General features: G+C 29.6%; 1 protein-coding gene across 3 annotated transcripts in view; it reads left to right on the forward strand.

Moving 5' to 3' along the window:
* Positions 1–18,740: 18,740 nt before the first annotated feature.
* The window catches only part of LOC129965492 (plexin-B-like), a 734,796-nt gene continuing 728,167 nt past the window's right edge, over positions 18,741–25,369 (forward strand). For all 3 annotated transcript variants that reach the window (XM_056079424.1, XM_056079430.1, XM_056079429.1), the window contains exon 1: positions 18,741–19,108. The gene's annotated coding sequence lies outside the window, so the exon portion shown is untranslated. The remainder of the gene's footprint in view (positions 19,109–25,369) is intronic.

Below are 25,369 nucleotides of genomic sequence, written 5' to 3' on the forward strand. Positions count from 1 at the left end.
TAACAGAGCAAATTTTAAACAAACTTTTTCCTTCTAATCTTTCTGCAACGGAAGAGAATCATACGATTAAATATATTGTAATATCTTGATCCTGACCGATCAAATAAGAGTAAACAAAACAAACAACAACAAACGTAACAAAACAATTCCTTTATTTATAACCTTATATGTATTTACAAAAAAAATGTTCTCATCTAGGTTAATATCATTTACAAAATTGACACAATAGTTGAAAGTTTAATTATGAAACAGTGCCTCTATCAAATCAGCGAACAGACCCCAAAAAGATGCAAATAGGCTGTTAGCTCAAAACGTCTATTCCAGGAGCCGCACCAGAAACCCACCTATCTTTATCGGATGGATCCTAACACAGAAACCCGATCACACGAAGCTTCTCACAAAATCGGAAACAACTTCTTCGAACACCGGCGTCTCTCCGAATTCTCCTTCGACGCCTCTCATTGCTCTCCTCTCTTCTCCTTACAAAAACAAAAATATCGGTTTTTAATTCCGTCAGATCTCCGCCTCAGGATTTCTCATTGGTCAATTTGAGTTCCCTATCACCCAATAGCTGCTCAGTAATGCTTCCTCAATGGTCTCCAGTCGATCATCGGAATGTCTGTTCAGGATTCATCTTTGTGGCTTCCCGAATATATGTAAATTATAATCCATTTACGGCTAACACAGGGCAAAGTCCACCTGACTTCGACACTTAATAGCAACGGTTGCTGATGATTGATCACTTCTTGAAGATTTGAGGAGTCCCTTCATAAGGGAAAAAAATTTAGCATCAGGATGTTCGTTTTCTTGAAGACATGATGGATCTACTTTGAAACGACGTCTGTGGATTTTCATTTGAATAAAAAGAAAAAAATGACCACACAGAATGACAGTATTAGTAAAAAGGATCACATCTGGCGGTCCGTAGGCACTTAACTATGTTTGGGAAATGGGTGATGTTTCATCTGACCGGAATGCCAATTACCATTCGAGGATAATGGGGAATCGGTACTATATCATGAAACAGTTAAAACATTTTGAATTTCATTGCAACAATAAAATCTATTATCATACATGCGCATGAAAAAATTGCCAAACAATCAGGAAAAACTTACAGGTCGTCTAAATTGGCATAATTATAAAGATTTTTTTCTTTTACATTTTAAAATTATATAAAAATTAATTTTATTCACAACTATTTCCTAAAGTTATTATAAAAAAAAATTCATAATTTTGCCTCATTTCTAATTAATAAAAATTCCTATTTTTTTAAAAAAATTTAATATGCTTATTGTGCTATTGCATTTCAATTTCTTAACTGAATGTTAAATATCCGTTTGTTGTCTTTTTCTGTTCCGATTCCGTGGTTCAATTTCTGTAGTTTCCCTTCCTCTAAATGTTGGACTCCGGTGGCCTAATGGCAAGTTCTCGGCTTCAGAACCGGCAGGTTTCAAGTTCGAGACCCGATTCCACCTAAGAACCGTCATGTAAGCGGGTGTGGTGCACTCTAAATCCGTTAGGGCCAAACGTCTTCCCCTGGTGTGGTGTGCAATTTTGAAGAGACCCGAAGAGAGGGCTACCAACACAGGTGTCGTTCTCCTCTTCTGACCGCGGTTTAAAATTACGAGGTCCGTCCCAAAATATCGCTAGTGTTGGTTTAAAGCGGTGCCTTAATATAACCAAACAAACTATTCCGATTGCATGGTCTGTGGCAAAAATTTCAATTTCTGTAGTTTCCCTTCCTCTAAAAATTAGGCCGCGGTGGCCTGGAGAGAAGGTCTTGGTTTCTGAACCGGAAGGTTTTAGGTTCGAGACCCGATTTCCTCGAGGAAACGTCATGTAAGCGGGTCTGATACATGTTAAATCTGTTGGGACCAAACGTCTACCGCTGGTGTGGTGGGGAAATTAGAAAAGATGTTGCCAACTCTGGTGTCGTCCTCATTATCTGAAAACGGTTCACACTTACGAGGTACGTCCCAAAATAGTGCTAGTGTAGCTTTCAAACGAGACTTTAATAAAATTAAATCTTAAAAAAAACACTTCTAAATTTTCGACAAACGCATTTAGACTTTAGAACAAGTATAAATAAAACACACGGGAAAAAATTGTGATTTTGTATTATTTTTGATAATGAAAATAATCAGTTTGACACCGAATTTGTTTATTAGATGTTTTTATTGATGCTACAAAGATCATGGAGTCTATGTTTTAAATATGCAGGACTGAAATCCCTTAAATTGCACATACATTCTACTCGGGCAAGTCACTTTTCTTCAAAGCAAATGCGATGCAAGATATTAGTAAATTACATGCGCTTTCAAATTCAATAGATATTGCGCCATAAATAATTGCAATTTGTGTTGCATTATTTAATGAAAGAAGTGAATCTTTGTAACATGGAAATTATAAATGTATATCTTCAAGATAAAAAAAATAAGTACACATATTTGCCATATTAAATAAACATTCTTTATTTAAATTTATTTTTGAGTAGACTCTTAGCCCTTGCGTTTCCAGAGAACTGCCCTGCTGCCCAGGGAACACCACGTGGAGGCGTGCTGCTCTCGTTCCCCACCCACCAACCTTCCCTTCATCGCTGTATCTGATGGCTCTCTTAATTCCATCAAGACAGCATCTTTTAACTCATGATAGTATTTGAAAGATCATTTTGCAATAAATGACAGTCTTTGAAATCGCGTCTATATACCGATGACAGTTTTTGATGCAGCATCTGGCAATCAAAGAAGACAGTTTTAAAAATTAGTAGGCAGTTGAAGACAGTTTTGATGTTACACTGCATTCTGCCGTTGTCGGTTCTCAGCTGGCAAGTCCAGGGCCATGCAAAATTAGTAGACAGCATAGGACTCCACAACTGGGATTCCTATAGGAACCAGTCGTACCGGCAATTTCAAGGTGCAGCAGATTTTGTAAATCGTTAGAGATTGTACAATCGGAACATCTATCCTCTGAACTTTAATAGGCGTCAGTTCAGCAGGTAACTCCAAAGTCTGGAATATCTTGTAAACGAGCACACAACAGCAACTCGTGGAACAAGCGGATGAGATGGTACATCCGTATCACGATCCAAATCTAGATCTGAACCCACATCCCAAAGAAATGGCAAATTGGGGAAAAGGATATATTCTAATATTTCCCAAATCATCATTAAGATAACGATGGCTGAAGCCTCATCGAAATTCTCGAAAATCGCACTAAGCATTATTGCTCAGTCGCACAACGTTCGGTTGCAAAACAGTAAATGAATTTTAACAAAAAGCAACAGAGCAGGTATTCATTGTTCTGTTAGATTGTTTGCATTTGTAACTTTGTTGAGCATTTAAACAGTTACCTTGCTGTTGATAACAATAACAAGTGGTGACTGTTCAGATATTTTGGGTTTAGTAATAAATGAAATATGGTGTATCTTAACAATTCAATGACAATGATAATGCTTAAAAAGTTGGTTGAGGGCAAAAAGGAGGAGTTAATATTTAAATGAGTCATGTACGAGGTTATTCGGAAGTAAGTACCGTTTTGAAAAAGAAAACTGATAAAGAGTTTTCTTTCAAGCCAATTTTATTTTTACATGAGAGAGATTAACTTAAACTATTTTTCCGCCAACTTTTGAATACCTTCTTCATCGAAATTTCCCGCCTTTCCAATGGAATCCATCGGGAACACATAATTCCTTGTGATAACTTAAGCGGTCTGTAACAATTTCGTTACAGTACATGAAGTCTGCGGAAATTCGTCTGAAAGCGTCTCATTGCGAAATGTCAATTCTCAAAGATTTTTTCATCAAATTTCCTTACCAGATCATTGTTGACAACAGAAGGCCGACCACTCCTAGCCTCATCAGTTGATCCACCTTCATTATTCATTCTAACCCACTTTCTCACCATTCCATCACTCATAGTGTCTTCTCTATAAACATCTTTAACTTCACGATAGATTTCAGCCGGTTTCACATTCCTTGCGTTTAAAAAACGAATTACAGCTCGCATTTCACAGTCGGCGGGATCAGTAATTGTCGTAAACATTTTAAATGTGTACAATAAACAAAAAACATAGAATAGAACAACCAAAATGACGTCAGTTAAGAGTTATTGAACAAGGAAGACTAGTACACATGCGCGGAACGGTACTTAACTTTCCGAATACGACTCGTGGATTTATTTAAATGTTATTAGTAATTATAAATTCTAAGTGCAGTTAAAATTCACCCATTTTATTTAAAATTGCACGAGAAATATTAAAATGTGCACATTCTCACCTTCCAATGTGCATTTGTATCACATTTTGTAGCTTTAGATCAGACTGTCTGCCTTGTAAAGGGCCAAGGGTTTACACAGGGGCACGTAAACACATTCTTCTTCATTAGTAGTAGATAATATCTTAAGGTCTTAAATTAGCTTTAATCAAACAGTTCGAATTAATTTAATATCATTTGTATAATATACATCCGACTTCATTAATATTACATCTAGTTTCAAGTTCTAATAAATGAAAGGAGCTGTTAAATAATCTCCCAATAAGAATGAGATCTAACTATTACTAATAATGATGATAAATTATTCAATCGAAAGGCCAATTTAATGCGATATTTAAGCTTATCTAATGGAGATAACTTTTCTAAAATTATGTTCGAATGAATACAGATATTATCTCATGTCTGGAACTGCATCAAGCTTATATATATATATATATATATATATATATATATATATATATATATATATATATATATATATATATATATATATATATATATATATATATATATATATATATATATATATATATATATATATATATATATATATATATATTATAAGATATGTTGCAAGCATTTAAAACAAGCACGCCTTTGTATAAGGTTTGTATTTAAGAAAGGCTTTAGATATTTTGTTATTTTAACATTGGAAACTTGGGAGAAGTTTTCGTTTTAATCTCTTGCTAGCCACCGTTAACTATCGATTGTCAGTACAGCGCATTATTAATTTAATAATGTCAATAAACTGTGATGAATTAAGGCACGGCTTATCACAGCAAAGGGAAGTTTTATTTTGAACTAGCCGCCTTTGACGATGAATTAGTTTGCCTAGATTAACGGTTGCTAAAACTTTCAATTGTTTCATCAGCAAAATATTTTTGAAGTTCAAATTTTGATGGATGTATAAATTCATTCTATTTTAGAATCTGTATACTACTCTGTTCACTGACTGCACTTTGCATTTCCTTTATTTTCTGTTTACATTTTAATACAATCACTTATATCACATATACGAGAAGCAATGTTTAAAAATAGATGTACTTTAAAAATATATTGTCTTAGAGTTTCTTCATTGTGAACTTAATTTTATGTACAACAAAATACCAAAAAAAAACCCTTATTAAAAGCATGTCATATATGGAAACACACTTAACATGTCAAAAAAGCCGAATCTACGCTTCTTTATCAAAACAACGGAACGAAGAAAAGCCAGTATGAAATAATAGTGTACGAACTACGCATTGCAATTCCCCAAAGTATATTTGTGCCTTATCTTATAACTCTAGATCAAATGGCCTGGCCAGCTAAGTGCCAACACAACACACATACTGCTATTTTTATTGTTAATAGAAATTGCCCGATATTTATAGGGCATTCTGGCTGATTTAATATGTTTGCATCTTGGCGAAATTAATCAATGTGTAAAATTGAGTAAACCGCTCATATTATTGTGGCGGGGTCTAAGTTTCATTTTGTGACATTTTACGAAATTGAATGGAAGGAAGGAAGGAGGAGGGCTGATCATTGATGACATATCTAAAGTAATAAAATAATATGTGAGAGTGGTTTCCTTGAAACTTTCTCGTATATTCTGTATTAAAAAGTGTTATCTCATAGTGCACCCTGCATGATACTGGCGTACAATAGTTACGCAATATTAAGTTTTGGCGTAAATTTAACGATTTTATTGAATCTATCGTGTTATCCTCGGCGGGTTTTGGAGCGATTAATCTTTGCGGTTAATAGTATCCGAAAATCGAATTTGTGTTTTAGATGCGTTTTTCCCGACCGATTGAAACAAAAATTTGACACAAAATTACATTTGCAATCACAAAATCACATGCTAAATTTCATATATTTAAGTCATTACGTTTTTGAGTTATCGCGTTTACATATTTCTAAAAGTACAGATCGACATACGGTTAACCTCTTGTAGGATTTGGCTCAAAATTCGATAGGCATCTACAAAATAGATGGTACATTTCCGTTAGCCTGGCGCAAGCGAAAAATGGCCAAATAATGTTGAATTCCGCCAAATTTATTACGCCAAATTCGCGTTTGGATTATAATCCGTTAGCCGGGGGCAGGCAAAAAATCGCCAAATAATGCAGAATTCCACCAAATTTGAATTGATTCAAAATTGACGACATTTGTGCCTGGCTAACGGAAAAGTACCAAATAGATATTAAATTTGTATATCGATTTCTATCTATCTAGGTCTCTTCGTTTTGTAGTCATCGTACTGATTTATATTCGAATAGCCGGATGGACAGACTTCCTATGAATAGGGTTTGCTTTAAATTTGAGAGAAATATACAAATTCACTGGAAAGACCAAAATTTCATCCGTCTTGCTCAGAGTGTTTTTGAGTTATCTTTGCCACAGACAGACGGATGGACAAACACAATGCCAAATTTACAATACAGAGAGAGCGTGCATGCGTGTTTCGACGTGATGCGTCAGAATTTCACTTAATTAAAATTAAAATGAGTGAAATTGGATTCAACAGATGCAATACAAAATGCTTCTTATTCTGGAAATATAAAAAAATTCTGTAAATAAAAAATAGAATATTCCCTTAAGTTTATTTCTAACTATGGCCAATATAATTTATATACTAGTAAATATATTTAGTACGTTCAGTAAACAAAAGTGTATCATACAGTTGTAAATAACAAATTTTTAAAATGAAATAATCTGTCTAATAGTTCTCGAAATATAATACAAAAGTATTATTTTTATATACAAAATATCAACTTTTCACTTTTATTTATTTTAAAGCAAAACGGAAATAAAACATTTTTCAAATACCACATTGATGATAAACCGAAATAATCTTGCCTAAATAATTTCTGTAAATATTACGACTAAAATCATTTCATGTGAAAAATAAATTTCTCTGATATTTCAAATACAATATAAAAATATTTGTAATCTACTGAAAACGTCTATTTGGATCTCTCTAGGGGAATTAAATCCTCAAACTTCAATATTCGCAATAACAGATTTTTTTTTCATTATTTGTAAAGCATTTAAAAGGAAATAAAGATCTCTCTCTTGGCGTGTTCAGTATTTTTTTAAATCTGTTCTTTATTCTATAGAATACGTCTGCTATGATGCCATTAAGCGTTTCATTAAATTGCTCTGAATGTAGAGAAAATAATTTTAAAGTGTCTAGTGTCTGTCTTCGTACGGAGTAAATAGACGATATGTTTAGGCACACAGGTCTTTGCAATTGATGAAATTTAAATTAACTGTTGTGAAATAGCTAAAGATAAATTAAAGTCATTGTGACAAATACAATAAAAGTCAGTGTGGCTAATATAATAAAAGTAATATGTGTGTATTTTCTTTTAATCCTGCTAAACAATAGGACCGATTCAACCAGTTTTTTAGACCTATTCTTTAAGATATGAAACAGAATATTGTAGATTTTTCAAAATGCTAAGTTTATGAAATATTTAATTAATTAAAAATTAACTGAAATTTGGCAATTTTTCAGTAGTAATTTTTCAGCAAATAATTCCACAAGAAAGGTATTCATACCATTTTAAAATTCAAAATTTTGCTTTTTAAACGGTAACACGTTCTCCAAGAATACATACAAAGAAATGTTTCTTGAACACATTAGCAGATTTCGGTGCGAATAATGAAACAAGCAAGATTTTCACACCATCTCAAAATTCAAACTTTTGCCTTTTCAACGGTCACAATTTGATTCCGGTGATACGTTTTCTTCAACTATGCTCTTTTTCTTCTTCTTTTTATTGTTTTTCAATATTTAAAAGGTTATAAATGCAGACGATTTTGAAATAGAGAAATTTAGAGATACTCCAAGAATATATATATATATATATATATATATATATATATACAAAGAAATGTTGCTGTATTACATAAGAAAACTGCTGGAAGAACGTTAATAAATTTTTTTGAAGTTGACGGTTGACAATTCATATCAGGAACAAATATTATTTGGTTTATTCTGTGCTTCCATTAATGAGAATTTAACTTTTTAATAAATTGTTTCAAAATTTTCGTTAAAAACTTTTTTTATACTTTAGTATTAGTGAAGAAATTAACTTCCGCAACAAATATTAGTATAAGAAATAGAATAGTTATATAAGAAATTAGAGAATTGAAAGATCGTTTGGTTAACATGAGATTTTTGGTGGGTTTTCGACAGTTAACCGCTCGGCTGCAGTTAATTCACAAGTAATGGGAAACCCAATGTGTATTTTGTGCGCCTTTTTTTCCTACCGATTAGAACAGAAATTTGGGATTGAATTAAAACAGTAGTCACAAAATCACATACCAAATTACATACATCTATTCCATTTTTGAGTTACCGCGTATGTTTATGAAAGACCGACAAGTGGTCAATCTCTTGACAAATTTGGTTATAACTTTTACACATGTCAGCATTTTATATGTTAAATCTATGTACTTAATTCTAGCCATTTAGCTCTCTTTGTTCTGAAACTATCATGTCAACTTATATCTGAACAAGCAGCCAGACAGACTTCTTCTGATCGGATTTCATTTATAATTTCAATGAAATCTAAAAATTTAGTGTAAATGCCATATACCAGATTTCATCGTTCTAGTTCAAAACGTTTTTGAGTTATTTTGCTCAAAGATAATCAGACAGACAGAGTTCCAAAAATGTGTGCTTGGATTCTTAAAAGTCTGAAACGTTATAGGTTCGTCGATTTTTTTTTTTTTTTTTTTTTTTTTTTTGAGATTACGGTACTTTCTTTTTGTATACTTTGTATGCGAGAAAATAAAAATAACTTGTTTCTGGATTCCTGAACATACCCGGAAGTTTGTTGCTTTATTTTAGAATCAATACAGTATAAAGAAGTAGCTGCATTTCTTTCACCTCCATTAATATTTATTAAACAAGGATTATTATTTCACATTGATTTTCTGAAAATACATAATTATTGCACGAGTTTTATAAAATTCTTCATCCTTATTGAAGCTCAGCCGCCCATCTCGGAAATCTGCCAAAAATGATTGAATAAAATATTAATCACAATTCATGAAGCAAACAAATTGAAAGTGAAGTTTTGAAAGGAGGGGAAATTTTTGCTTCCTAAGAATAATTTAACCGTAATATACAATATTTTTAAAAATTGCTACAAAATAGGTACAATTTTAAAAAATATATTTTGTCTTTGATGAGCTAGCTTTCTGATTAGATTTAGTTGATTCTTTATGAAATCACTCTTGAATTAAGTAAGATAAAAATAATTTTAGATTTCTAAGTATTTTTTTAATATAATTTGAGTATTTTTTATAATGTCTACAGCTTGACATACTAAGCGTAAAGCACTTATTAAAATACACAGAACAGAAGCCATAAATATTTATTAAATAATTACAACAGCATAAAGCGTCCGGGGGAAACTCACTGGAAATCAAAACTCCAAAGAAAGAATTCAGTCGATGATTCATTTTCTCTAGATTTAACTGCTAGAGTCGATTCATGTTTGTCTATACGCCTACGCTTTTTACAGTTACAAGATCTCGAATGTCCTAGAACATACGACGGAATTCCAGTCTTCATGGCCATGTTTCTAGAATAATCGTGTTCCTTCTATTTTTGTCACCAAAATCTCCAAATTGTCGCTAAGGCGAAGAGGTCCGGCAATCATCAGAGATATATCTATAAAGACTTCTTCATTATCATGAAACTAGTTAGTATATTACAAATTCCTAAGAATATTTTTGTGAATAATTAAACTTTACTATTGTCTGCGAATGAATTAAGCAAGTTCATTCTACAATATCAGCTAATTTCTATTCTTAGGAGTCTTTTGGCGAACACTTCTTTTAGAAGTTCATTTCTACGGTTATGTAAATTAAAAAATAAAATAATTTTATACACAAAAGTGCTTATATGCAATGACCAAGTATTCCTCATATTTTTCTTAGAAATTGATGTTATTCAACTTATTAGTGTTTTAGTGTCATTATTGGGTATGTATGAAAAATAATTGCAAAAAATGAAATTTTTTCTAATCTTTTGGAATTTTAAAAGAGTGTAAAATAGATATTTTTGCAATAATATTCTCTGATATTATTGAGGAAAAAAAAGATAAAGTTTTGATTCATTTTTCCTTTTAAAAATCTTTTTTTTTAATTCAAAAACTTTTTTTTTTTTTTTTTTTTTTTTTTTTTGCATTTCACCAATTATTCAAGAAATAACAAAATGCTTGATGAAATAAATAACTCCCGCTTTACCGGTTTGTTTCATGAAGCATTTTAACCCTTTAAAGGGACATTTTTTTCTAGTCATATTATGTTAAAATATTTTTAGGCTTGAAATTAGAATAAGAAAAGGGATTCATTTAGTTTATTAGATAAATTTAATTTGATTAATTAATTAATTTGGTTAATTTATAATTAAGTATCAAATCAAGACACATCATTTTGTGTGAGATAAGGAGGAACTAAAGCATCTAAGTTTCTGTCTTTCTAAAAAAATTTGTTAGAACTTCTGGCAACCCACGGCCCGAGAAAGGGTTAAACAATTCCTACATCATGCATACTACGTCACAGATGTGCAATTGATACAATTTATAGGTAGTATGTCAGTCTATTATTATTATCATGCTAAAAAAATGGTAATAACAATGGGTGAAGAAAATGGTATTTTAAAAAATATTCCATAAAAAGTATTTTCATTTTTAATTTAAATAAAGGGTACATTAATAAGACTTCATTTAATCAATCATTTAAATAACGGTTTCAACAGTTTAAACCAAAAATTTGAAATCGAAATCTCATATAACTTTTTGTAAATTTTTCAATTTTTGTCATTTGTATCTTTTTTTTTTTTCGTTAACAAATTGGTATAAATTTTTAAAGTCTTATTTTTTTATTGCATTTTTTTGGCATTGAAAAAAAAAGCTTTTTTATGATGTCAAAGTTAAGCAATTTGGAACCAATCGCCATTTAATCGATTTTGGATTCCCTATCAAAACAACACGAAAAAATTATAATTTGTAATTCAAAACCCAACCAACGGCAAGGGGAAAAACTTTCTACATAAAACCGATTTAATTTTAAAATAATTAATTTTTGAGAATATGTAGAATTAAAAGGTTTTTCTCATTTTATGTTGTTTTGAAAAAACAGCTGCAACTGGAGCCGATTCTTTTTTATATAGCTATCTTTATATTTTCGTCTGGTCTTTGTTTGGTTCTAGTTTGATTAAAATATCATGTTCCGTTTAACGGAAATCCAGGAATTTTTATTGCATTATTTTAATTAAAATCAAATTAAATTTTTTTTATATCTTAGAACTTGTAACTTAACAATGAAAAATTGCAAAAATATACCCTCGGTTTCCAGAAAAAATCGAAAGAATTGAAAAAAAAAAAAAAGATAGAAAAAAACAGGAATCACATTGAGACGTCTGCATTCCAAACACCTATTGATTACTATGAAATCAACAAATTGAAAACAATGATTGGAGACGGCATTTGATCGATGCCTCTCCCCAGTTGTTAAGCTATCTTCAAGGACAAATTTTGCGACAAACAACTCGCCCCTGTATTACTAATTTGTCTTTTTCGCGTCTTCAAATCTGACATGGAAGCCAGATAACACTTCATTTTCGATTACGCAAGTGCCACTTAAACTATTATATATGCAGACGGAAAATCTTTGTTTTCGTACTATGCTAAAGAAAAATATGATAATCATCCAGTGTTTATTAACGATCGCTTTACAGCTAATAAAAAAAACTTTTTTAAAGCGTTTCTGATGCAAATAAATAATAACTTGACATCTGATTTGCGTATAACTGGACAGTTCAAACACACTTATGAAATACTTTTGCATCTAATGTGGAATATCCGATTTGTCATTCTGTTTTGTCCAAGATTAGCAACTTGATTTTTAAACCGATAGTAATAATCTGCCATCAACTTTTACAAATAATTAGAACAATTACCACATATTTTTTGATCTTCTCATTTTCTTTGCTTCTACTTTTCTATATTTTCCCTAAATGTATAGCGAATATGTGTAGTGTAAGAAAGGATACAACAAACATTCGAATATTTGCCAGTATCACCGTCCCCCTAGAAGCATTTATGTTCACAATATTGTACGATATTAACTAGCATTCGCAATATCGTATAATATTGTTGAATATCGAATGGTATAATATCGTACAATATTGTTCAACAAGTAATGTTTCTTGAGATTTATCGACCCCCACGACTTTTGTGTGTAGTGACTCAATATATTTGCAAGTATGACCGTCCCCTAGAAGCATTCATGTTCACAATATTGTACAATATTAACTAGCATTCGCAATATCGTATAATATTGTTGAATATCGAATGGTATAATATCGTACAATGTTGTTCAACAAGTAATGTTTCTTGAGATCTATCGACCCCCACGACTTTTGTGTGTAGTGACTCAATATATTTGCAAGTATGACCGTCCCCTAGAAGCATTCATGTTCACAATATTGTACAATATTAACTAGCATTCGCAATATCGTATAATATTGTTGAATATCGAATGGTACAATATCGTACAATATTGTTCAATAGGTAATGTTTCTTGAGATCTATCGACCCCCTTGACTTTTGTGTGTAGTGACTCAATATATTTGCAAGTATGACCGTCCCCTAGAAGCATTCATGTTCACAATATTGTACAATATTAACTAGCATTCGCAATATCGTATAATATTGTTGAATATCGAATGGTACAATATCGTACAATATTGTTCAACAGGTAATGTTTCTTGAGATCTATCGACCCCCACGACTTTTGTGAGTAGTGACTAAATATATTTGCAAGTATGACCGTCCCCTAGAAGCATTTATGTTCACAATATTGTACAATATTAACTAGCATTCGCAATATCGTATAATATTGTTGAATATTGAATAATATAATATCGCAAAATATTATACGATATTATGCAACAGGCTGCATTGCTTGGAAATTTATCTACTCCTCGACTTTTTGTGTGTTGTGATTCAGTATGGTGTGGTTTCTGCTTAGTAATATTTTGTACAGTTTTATTTCAACTCAATAAATCCTAAATTCGATATGGATCAACAATTCTTCTCCTAATTTGAAATTTTATTCATCTGAACCATTGCATTTTTTGAGTTAAAACTTTTACATACATACGAACAAACAGGAAGTCACATGGTCCTCCTTTTGACAGATTTTGATCAAATTTCTGTTCACACCGACAATTTTGGTAATAAATCTTAGTCTAAATTCCATTTATAAATCATTGTGTTTTTGAGTTCATATATTTATGGATAACATCTTTCCTATGAATTTCGTCCAAATTTCGAAAGAAATTTACAAATTACGCGTTCGTCTTACTTGCTCGTTAATCAAGAAACAAACAGTACCATAAAAATAATTCACAAAAGAATACAATTAAAATGCAGCTCTTGGAAAACAGCCTTGTCTCTAAATTAAATAGCCCAAATGTGCAGCTTTGTATGGTGGAATAAATCGGTCTAAAAATTTTATATTTTCAAAATTATAACACGTAATGTATAAGTAATATAAAAAAAAGAAAAAAAAAAGTTTTATTTTTAACATCGCTCAGCAGGTTTCGATTGTCTGGACATGTCTGAAACATGGTTTTTATACAATTATGTGATGTCTGTACGAATTTATATGACAACAAAATGGGGACTCATCCCATTAAGGATTGGTTGTTCGTAGCCTTCAACGCTGGATCGGATGTGTAGTTAACATTGATTTACTTTTCGTTGCATGACCATCAAGATACCGGGATCTTACCTAATGCGAATTCTATTTAAGGGATTATTTTAAAGACCTTATTTACAGCTTTTCATTGCAAGAAACAGTGAGATAACGCAATGTGCAACATTAACAGTGCGAAATTTCAAAAAGCGTGGATGAACTCGGCTATAGATTCGATGTTTGTCGTGTTGCGAAAGGTACGCACATCAAACATTTGTTACAGAAAATAAAAATTGAAAAGGCTTTTTTTTTATTTTCATGCACACTGATTATATTATGTGTAATGGTTTTGAAAATATAAATGTTTAATATACGTTCATTTATTCTAATCATGTATTTTAATGAAATATCCATTTTTTTTTTCTTTTTGGTGAATGACTTCTAATGTGAGAAAACAAATGTATATTAAAGATGTATATTAAAACATATGGGTTTCGGATGAGAGACTTATAATAAAAAAGAAATCAATGCATATTAAAGCCAGTGAGTTTCTGATGAGCGATTTGTAATAAAAAGAAATAAACCCATATTAAAGCATATAAGTTTCAGCTAATATAATGAAAACAAAACCAGAATCAAATAATAACTAACTATCTAAAAGGAAAAATAATTAGAGATGGGAGAATGGGGCGAAAAGACAGTGAATTTTATAAAATGCAATAAAGAGCATACTACGTTGTATAAAAGTATGAAAGTATGAAAAGTAAAAAGTATGAATTTATGATGCTGTAAAGTGTCTCACGAAGGAACCTGAGTATTCCTCAAATGCGAAAACAAATGTTAGATCATTTCGATTATAATATATACAAATAATAGAACATTAGCCGATAATTGATATTCTGGCAATGAAATCTTCGAAACAGATGAATCAGAGATATTTGGTGACTCAGTGTTCAACGTGGCCACTCCCTGGCTAATGACTCTTATTGTTTTTTTCAGATGCGTTAACGTGATGATAGATTATTGTTACTCAGAGTGTAATTTGCTTATATTGTAATTCGACCAAACATCTGCATTATGTGCTGGACTGATTCTTTTTAATCATGGATTCTCTGTGTGTGTGCTCGTGGAAGTATACGATGAAGGTTGTGCCAGCTAAAAGGTGCTTTTCTAAACCTTGGGCAAAGAAAGTAACCAACAAATCATTAAATCAAGCCAATTTACATACGTCATTTTTTGTTGAGTGTTGTTTGCTTAAGTGATGTTAAAAATAATCATTCTAAGATGGATCGTTTCAGATGATGGATAATCAATATAATGAAGATTTTGAATGAAAAAGGACATTAGATTCCTTTAGATTAAAGAAGACATTATTCGTTTCATTATTTTTCACGATATGGACAGTGCCAATTCCTTTGTATTAATTATTATATAACCATAACCCTCGTCATATTTGTTTCCCCTTGGCAAATTAACAATATTAATCATCTCCATTATCTTCGGAAGATCTTTAATTTAATTATTTTACAAAAGTGAACAAAATGATACTTTATATCCATTTATATGCAGCCGCTAAATAATATCACCATTTTCCCCATGATCTAGACGTTCCGGGTTCGGGTCCTGGTTCGGGCATGGTTGTTCTCTTCCTTATGTGCTCTCTGTGAGGTGCGTGAATGAACCCCCCCTGTAAAAAGGGGCTGTGCAAGCGAATGTATGTGTGCTATCTTCATTGAGCTAAAAGTCAAACTTCTGCCCTCGGGTGCTCAGGGGTCTTTACCCTCAGAGGCTACTGCGCAAAATTTGGCTTAAAAATAGTCACACGACAAAAAAAATATAATATCACCTTTACGATTTTTTCACCTTGCGAAATTCCCAAAAGCAGACAGACAGACGTTCCTCGACGTTTTAGTATATGCGTTAGAACTTTTTGTTCAGGTTCTTTTTATCATCCAGTACTTTCTTAAATAATCAGCATTTGAACAATTCACAATTAATTATTGTATCTTTTATTTTATTAATTCTATCCCCCCCCCCCTAATTTCCAGAGTAGATCTTTGGGCTTTTACTTTTCAAATGAAACTCGGGACAAAACTTCAAGATTATTTTTATTGCTAATCGCCTTTGGCGACCAACTTGTTCATCTAGAAAGCTGATACATGAATCACAAAAACTTCAAAATTACGAATTCCTAGGGATTGAATCAGTGATAGCACTTTCGTAAATGGAAAGGTGTCATCTCACTGTGTAATAGAGAAAACAAGGCAGTTAAACGTTTGTGAGATCAAAGAAAAATTTAAAGATTTTATTTAAAATATTAAAAGCAATAAATCAATATTTTTAGATGAAATATAAAATTATTCCATTTTCCGTGGCCATTTTGAAGTCCTGGGAGCGAAGATCGAAGTACAACGGTGAATGCCACATCATATAAAATATGGTGGTCAAGTAAGTATTTTTATGTATCGAAATGTGTAATAGATTCAATTTCGAATATAGTAAATAAGAAATAACCACATTAAACAGTTTGATGAGGCTTAAGAAGCTCATAGGAGCTTACCAACGCTTTGAGACAGAGAAGCTTAGTGACCTCAATCTTCTTTGACAGTTTAAGCTTTAAATTAATTTCATATATGTTTTGAATCTTCGGTAAATGAGCAGAAAAAGAGTTAACTTGAAATCATAGTTATATTCTTCTCTTTTCATTATTAAAAAAAAAGTGCATTTTCAGAAGCTTTTAAAAGCTTTTGATGAAATCCATGGTCAATAACACAGCTTCAAAAACAAAAAGAAATAAAAGAGACCCAGAGAAAGTATGTAAAGATTATATATCATCTAGATGAGAATTTTTAAAAAAGTGCAATCATTTATTTAAACTGCTGTTTAACGGGCCATCTACATTTAAAGTTTCAGAAATTAGACTGGAAAGCATTTGAAACCCCAAACCCCGAGCAACTTCGAAATAAAGTGAAATTTAATTTTAAATTATTAGAAAATAAGTAATTTTTAAAATGTGAACTTATTAAATGTATGCATAGAAATCTTTTACTTCATTTTGTTTGCCATCGAAATATAAAGCATCCCTTGGTTTTTGAAAAAAAAAAAAAAAAAAAAAATCTGTAAAACGCGCTTGACAGAGGACTCATGAACCTGGCAGCGAAAATGTCTTACAATGGTTTACAGTAAGAAAACGTTGTATGCACAAAATTTTTCACTTAAAATAAAAAATATATGAAAAAGCATGACACTTATTAATAATCTCTTTGTTCAAAGAACTAAACAATATTACATTCGTTACTCCTCTGAATATCCAGTTTTGTACTTCCCTATTTTACTTATCATTTTTTTTTTACTATTTACTTATTCTATATCATGGACTTATCATTTTTTTTATTAAGAACAAATATCGTTTTAAAGTCGAACATATATTCAAATTTTATTTTTATATTCCCCTTTGTGATTAATTTATGTTAAATATTTCCAGATATACATTTATATTGAAATTCCGAAGGAAAAACTGATTAGAAACAAAATTAAACCTTTTTTTTTAATCGTTGCCCACATCTGTAGACTTTCAACAAAAAAAAATCACAAAAAAGAAATAAATTCAAATTTTTTGAGAAAAATCCATTTTCTCATGAGAAATGCTTCTTGATACGTGAGAAATAAAATCATTGGTGAAAGTCAGAGAAACTGATAAAATTAAAGATTACATTTGCGAATGCGTACATATACATATTTGCGAATGCGTTCTTAAATTTTATTCTAAACAACTTCTATGCTCAAACTTAAAATACTCTTCAGCTACATTTCCAAGGTATTCACCAAGTACTCAGGTTAAGAAAAGTGCTCTGGCTTTTAGACAAATCTTAAGGTTAATAAAAAAATTTTAAATTTCTATATCAACTATTTTTTTTTCCTTTGTAGCACTCTTTCTAAAATTTGTATGATATTTCCCTATATGACAGAATTCTTAAAATAAACTTTAAAGTGAAACGGATGAATAAAATTTGTTCATGTTTTTAAGTTGCTATGAGTTTCAGAAAAAAAAAAAAACGCTGGTGTAGTGTAGAAATTTGGAGATGGAGAAACCAGATCAAGTGTATCCTCGTTATCTGATTGCAACTCAGAATTACGTCGTTCACAGTAAATAGCACTAGTGTTGCTTTAAATTGTGGCTTTAATATAGCTAAACTGAACCGAACCCAAATAAGTGGGGAAAAACAGTTTTTTAAAAAGTAAAAAAAAAAAAAAAAAAACTAATCATGTTTGAAAAAACAGCATGAAAAGAGTAGTAAAGAGCGCGTTGTTTTTGCAAGTTAAGTTTTTTTTTCAACCATTGTCTAGTCTACATTTCTTGAATGAAAAACAAAAACAAAATTGTCTATCATAAAATCTGTGATTTTTAACTGTTTTTGAAACTGGCATCCATTTGAAGCGAACAATTCAATGTAATTTTTTTTTCGAAACTAACTGACACGTTTTCCACTTTTTAATAGAAATACTTGAAACCAAAACCGAAAGTAAACGAAACATTTTCCCGATATTTCTAAAAATTGCCAAAAGAGGCGATAAACTTTACATTTTGCTGCCTTCATTGCATCGTTCGTCCAAATCCCACCATGGAGTATCTTTCCAGCAACCCATGAAAGAGCGAACTTGGCGACAAATTCGCAACCGAGAGATATCTTCACGGCACCCAAAATCATTCCTTAGAATGGCTTCACTAGCTCGTTTCTCCCACAGTCGGTCTCCGGATACGAACGATAGCGGATCGCGGAACGACCAGCTCTTCTGCTTCGAACTCAGAAATGCTTCATCTCTCACTTCATGCTCCGTAGCCAACATGGCATAACCACGGTTGCAGTTATTATATGCTTTTGTGATTGATAAAATAATTGCTGCAGAAAATTAACTGCGGATAATTTGTGACTCAAAAAATATCACAAATATAAACAAAAAAGAAAAGAACGCGGATAAAAAACGCCGCAGACGATAATCAAAAAGGAAAAAGTTATTTTTCCTTGATGACAAATGTTTTTGCAAACAACACCGGTGATTCCGATTATCATCTGCTGAAACTTTTCCTTCTATCTCTTTTTCTTGTTAATGACGGATTTTGCAACGGTAAGGAGTTTGATTTATGCTTCCTTTTTTTAGCTTTTAATTATGTGATGCACGTTTTTATTAGCAGTAATTTTTTGGTTTTGCGGGTGCATTCCCTGTCAGCGCTGTTCTATCTGAATTTTTTTTATTTTTCGGTAGAGGCTTCATCTTTGAATTACAGTTGTAAATTTTAGTTTATTTTCCTTCCAGAAGATGAGGTGATAAGAGAATAATTAATTAATAATAAATCGTTTTCCGCATTTGAAACAGAAGGCGTAGCATGTACCACGAGTCATTGATTTATATCCCAAAAACGGTTACAGTTTTCTGTTTTGAATATTTTTCCGCAAATGATTTGCGGCATTGAGTTTTTAGTTTCTTATATTTCAGGTGCATGGAATCATTTTTTGTTGCATAGCTTCGTTACTAATTTTACTCTCTTTTTTCAAGTTCTGTTTTTCGCTTGTTCTAAAATCGTATTTTAAGTAAGTTTCGCTTAAATTATTCAATATATTTTCAAAATAAATTTTACAAATGTAAATTAGCATTATATAAAAACTTGGAAACTTATTTGATGTATTCGGATGTTTTTTCTCTTAATTTCAGAATTTTTTTTTTCCATTTGTCTGCTTCTGCAATCTTAATTTAACTTAAACAAAAGTTCCATTTTATCAAATTAATTTAAATAAATGTGGAAATATTTGGAATATAGTTATTTTAGAATTAATAATCTAATCATTTCCTGCTATTATTACAGTTTTCGATAGAAATGACACTAACAACTCCCGGTGCTTTGTATTATAATAATTAAAAAAAATCATGGATTTAACATAATTTGCGTAAGATTTGCAGCTAGGTGAAATTTAATTTGTAAACTTCAAACATATTTTATAATTAAAACTTGTTTTTGATGTTATTGTATTAGTTAAGCGCAATATACCGTCAATTCATAATATTTTTTATCTTTTAAGCTTTTCATTGAAAACCGTACTTTCTTTCATAGCTTATATATTTTCGAAAGAATTTTATATAATCATATATCAATATTTTCGAAAGAATTTTATATAATCATATATCAATATTTTCGAAAGAATTTTATTTAATATTATGTGGTCAAAAACCATAGGATGCAGTTAGGGAAAATTTAATATATTCATAATATATTTATTCTAATTACAATAATAGCATAATTTATTATCGTAATAATAATATAATTTTTTTATTATACTGCTCTATTTCCTATATTAGAAATCTGTATTTAAAATTTGTTACATATTTTTAAAAGCTTATATAAATATCCGACAAAAATTTGTCATTATTCAATTCAAGCGAAACTACAAGAGGTTGAGTTAGCTCAAAAATTTTAGAATGCATTTTGGCAGCAGTCTGAGATTTTAAATAGTAAATGCTTTTAAAAGTCAATGTCACTTTTTCAGATAAAATCGGATGGCATAGAATAGATTTTTGCACGTGCTGAATTCTTGCAACTGTATCTGGTTGATTAATACGTTTGTTATTTCGCCGGCCGGTACTCAAACGTAGCTTTGTCCTTTATATTAATTACTTTGCAAATGTGTCTAACAATATGGCAAAAGCCATACTATAAAATTAGCGTCAATCTTTTATTTTTAAGAAACCCTTTCATGAACTAATATATTCCAAGACTATCGATCAAGTCTTAATATATTTCGGAAAACTAATATATTTCGCTCAGATGCCTATCTGAGAAATAACTGACTGTGTAGTATACAAAGGTTTATAATCATAGGCTACTTTTACAGTATATTTAAAGAGAATACTGTAAATTTCAGAGTAATGTTACTTCCTTTAGAAATCATATAACTAATTAATATTTTTTGAATTTGAATTAATTAAAATCGTTTAAAATATTTTTTTTCTCATTGCTGTTTCAGATTTCAATTCCAATGTTGCTTCTTAAAAAGTTGTAATAAATTCTTAAAAAAAAATTTCTTTTATTCTTAAACAGTTATAATAAATTCCTAAAAAAGTATTATTTTATTCTTAAAAAGTTATATTGTTGCATATTAAAATTAATAATGTTTAATATAAGTATTCCGTTAATATTTTATTAGGTTACTGATTTTCAATTTTTTTCTACTATTGTAGAAAGAATTATAAATTGAGATTTTAACTTATTTGATTATTCTTATGAATTATTAATGGCATAAATGCTATTCTTAATAAGACTTGTCTATTTATGGAATTTTAATAAATCACTGATTTAAAAAATAATTTCTCAAATATATTCAAAACTGTAATAAAAAAACTACCATAATCATTCCTTTAAAATGTATTTTAAACTTTAACATATCCTATCGTTTAAATTGTACGATATATACTTTAAAATTTTAAAGCGTTTATTTTTGAATACTAATTATAGAACCCATTTATTTCCGTATATAAATTTAATTCCTTTTCCCATTTCAATTGTCTTATTTAATACTCTTTAATCGAGAAAAATAACAAGAAATTAATGTATAATACTTTATTTTTTGAGTATCTTTCATTAATAAAAAATATCCCCTTTCTCGTAACAACGTTTTTCAAATGATTAATTTGTGAGTCGATAATATTACAATCTGTAATGGAATTCGGATAAGTAATCCTAATACTTTAAATTATTTTTCCATGCATTTTTCCTTTTTTTATGCATTATATATTTATTCGTTTCTCTTGCATTTATTGAAATTTCTTTAATTTCATTTTATTATTTTGTGCTTTTATTGAAATATAATCTTTATTTTAATTTTAATTCGTATCATTCTTTTTATTAATAGCTTTTATTAATTGCTTCTTACTTGTATTTATAAAATTAAGATTTTTAGAACATAAAACATATCAATGAGTTAAATTAATTGGAATTCCTCGTAATTCGTTGCAAATATTTTATTTCTTATGGAGCAATTGTTAGTAATGATTTATTTCATTTTTAATAAAATTGTTTTTGTATTTAATTTAATTTCTGCAATTTAATATAGCTATAAAATCCTTTCTAAAGCATTATTGTATAAATCATTGTTATTGTTGTTTTCAAAAGAAAATGTATCTTTTTAATTGTGATTTCTTTGATAAATATTCATAAAAATATGACGAAAGATAATTTGTTTCATGAATTGCTTTTGATTTAAAAAATTGTGAATAACATTTTGATCATTCTTTAATAAATGTTGGCTATTCTTTTCTTATGTAATTAAATATATCTTACTGAATTGAAGCATTTGAGTTTAAAATATCTTATGAATGCGAAATGACATAATTTATAGGATTTTTTTTCAAGAACAAATTTAATTTTAATGGTCATTTTATTATATAATCCATAAAAATATTAGATTTAAAAGTAAATTCTGAAGAAATATAGCAAGTGTTTTTGTTGCAAAACAGCGGATTCTAAATACATTTTAAATTATTTGGCTTCTGTTAATCCTCGAAATGCACTAAATAGCAAATGTCCGTTAAGAACTGAAGTATGGGATTCGGTATTTCCCAATGGATAATAAAGTTTGAATATTTCTTTATGTTAAATTTGTATAAAGCTTCGATTTAAACTTAAGTTATCGTAAGTTTACATTTAAAAAAAGTACATTTATTTCAATTGTTTCTTTTAAATAAATGTTTTTTTAGCCTATTGTGCTATTGATGTCTTATTCATTTATTTATTATCTACTAAATTTTTTTAAAGTTTAATTTCATGTTCTGAACCAATATTCCAAAATTCTTTGATTTCTGTTTAGGCAATATTATCTTCCTTTTCTTCATAATTCCGGTTCGAGGTATATAGATATTGATTAAATAACTTTCGTAGTTATAATTTCTGAGATATCTAATGTATATGTGAAAAAATTTGCTGTTGTTTTATTTTAAGTCGTGTTTTTTAGTGATAAAATTCATTTTATGGCATTTTTTTTTTCTAAATTTTCTTTAAGCTTTCTTTTGAAAATATTTTCAGTTTGAAAGTTTTTCTGCATTCTTGCAATGTAAAACTAGTCGTGTATTTAAATTTTTCTTTTTTTTATATATGGAGAATCTGATACTTTTCGTTTTGTTCGAATTTTTTCTTTGTTCTACTGAAGTTTCTTTTTCTTATAATATTTCTCAGTATGAAACAGTACACTTTTCCAAGATACTATGCTTTTGAGTAGATTGTATTTCGTTGTATCTTGAATCGGACTAAGTATTTACGACCATGATCTTTTTACCATGATTTTACTTAATATATTTTGATGATATCGTTATTGTGTTGCACTGAATTTTACATGTCAACTTATTTTCTCTTTTGCTATTCCAATCTGTATTTATTATAAATTAGATATTATCATAAATTACTACTTTAGAAGAAATTTCTGTCACCCACTCGTTTATTTTTTAAAAAAATTTTAAAGAAAATTTGAATCGAGATTTTTATTTTCGAAATGCCATTTTCAATCTTATATTTCTATTGTCTAGCTATAAATTGATGTGTATGCTATATTTTATTTTTAATAACTACAACTGTATTTCTTTTTATGTTGTCATGCATATATTAAGCCTTTTTTTATTTTATTGTAGTGAAAAATTGGAATTTAAATATTATATTATAGAAAAGTAGAACTGATGTACCAATTGCGAATGTCTGCGTAAAGTTTTTGTCTATCCTTATAAATGATATTTTAAGTATTGTTCTGTTCACTGACTGATAGTGAATTTCGTAGTGCATATACTCGCATTAAGAATTTTCTTTTTTTTTTTTTTCATATCTAAGCAATGTATGATAAAATCATTGAACATTTGTATAACAAAATCCCTAACTCTATATACTAGAAATATTTTTTTTTTTAATTTTAATTTTGCCATTATGTTTATGTTTTCTTAGGTATGTGAGCGCAATACTTTTAGACCTTAGCGAATTAGATGACTGCAATTTAATCTCTTATTCTTACAACAATCTAATATAAATATATCAAATTTTGTTCAAATACATCAAATACAATATATAATTCTCCTAAATAAATATTGCATTTTCAACGCAGCATCGCAATGCTGCAAAATGATAGAAATTATAAAACTATTTGTAGAGATATTTTTAATGACACTGTTACCAATCACATTAAATAAAAATATTTAATTCTTTTTTAACCACTTCAAGTGTTCATATGCATGTTGTATTCATTCCACGGAAAATGTTGTGCACAATTTTAACTATTATGTTTATTTATGTATCGGGCATCTCGCTCTCTTTATAATATATTAATTTTATTATAGTGCAAATATAGTTAGATTTATACCATCAAAAGTTTCGAATTTAAATAAGGAAATGGATATTTATTCTTTGTTCTTGTTTTATAAAGAAAGATTTGTCTTTTTATTATTTTAACCTCTCTGCGCTCTCTATTATACAACGTTCTCAGTTCTCTACCTCAGTCTACTAAGTATAATGTCAGTTGCAATTATAAAGACCTAAAATATTTTTTAAAGCGTACTTTTTATTTTTTTATAGTTAGAATAAGTTATAATACATTCACCGTTCTTTGAAAGTCTTTGTTATTTGAAAGACGTTTTATTCGGGAGTGCATGATAACATCAAGGAGAAAAAATTTTCGCGGATAAAAGTAAATTTCTTCTTAAAATAATATACACTTTCAACATTTTTTTATGAATTATCTAACATTTTTTCACCAATTATTCCTTTCTATTATATTGATATAAATTTCTGATTTATGTTTTTGCATGCCTTATTAAAGCGAAACCGCTGACTGTAAAACATTTCTTGGTATGCAATAATTTAACTTCCTTTTCAACTAAATATGAATTATTGCACTTTTATATTAAGGCTTTTGTGTAAAAAAAATCCCTTAATAGAAATGTGATGAAGGAACAGTATTTTTTTCAATACGTTCGAAAAAGAAAAAAAATAAACAAGTTTTTCAAACTTTTGAAAAAAGTTTACTAAAGATTTTTCTATCAAAACCAAACATATTCTTCTAAATATGTAAAAATGTCCTTTTGCTATTTTAGATCACTTTTTCTAACATAGAAAATCTCTTTTAATATTTATCATGCATGACTTTTTGCGTCCAATAAACAAATTGATCAGATGCTTTCAAAATAATCATCAATATAAAAAATCAATTTTGAAAATAAAAAAACAAAAAATAAAAAAACTTGATTAAAATTCGTGATGGTGTAACAGAAAACGGAAATCTCTATTGAAAGTGTTTGCTAAAAACTCGATTATTTTCAATTTTTCGAATTTTTTTTTAATAATGATAAATATTTTAGCATGAG

Source organism: Argiope bruennichi, chromosome 4 (assembly GCF_947563725.1).
Source record: "Argiope bruennichi chromosome 4, qqArgBrue1.1, whole genome shotgun sequence".
In the NCBI taxonomy this organism is placed as follows: domain Eukaryota; kingdom Metazoa; phylum Arthropoda; class Arachnida; order Araneae; family Araneidae; genus Argiope; species Argiope bruennichi.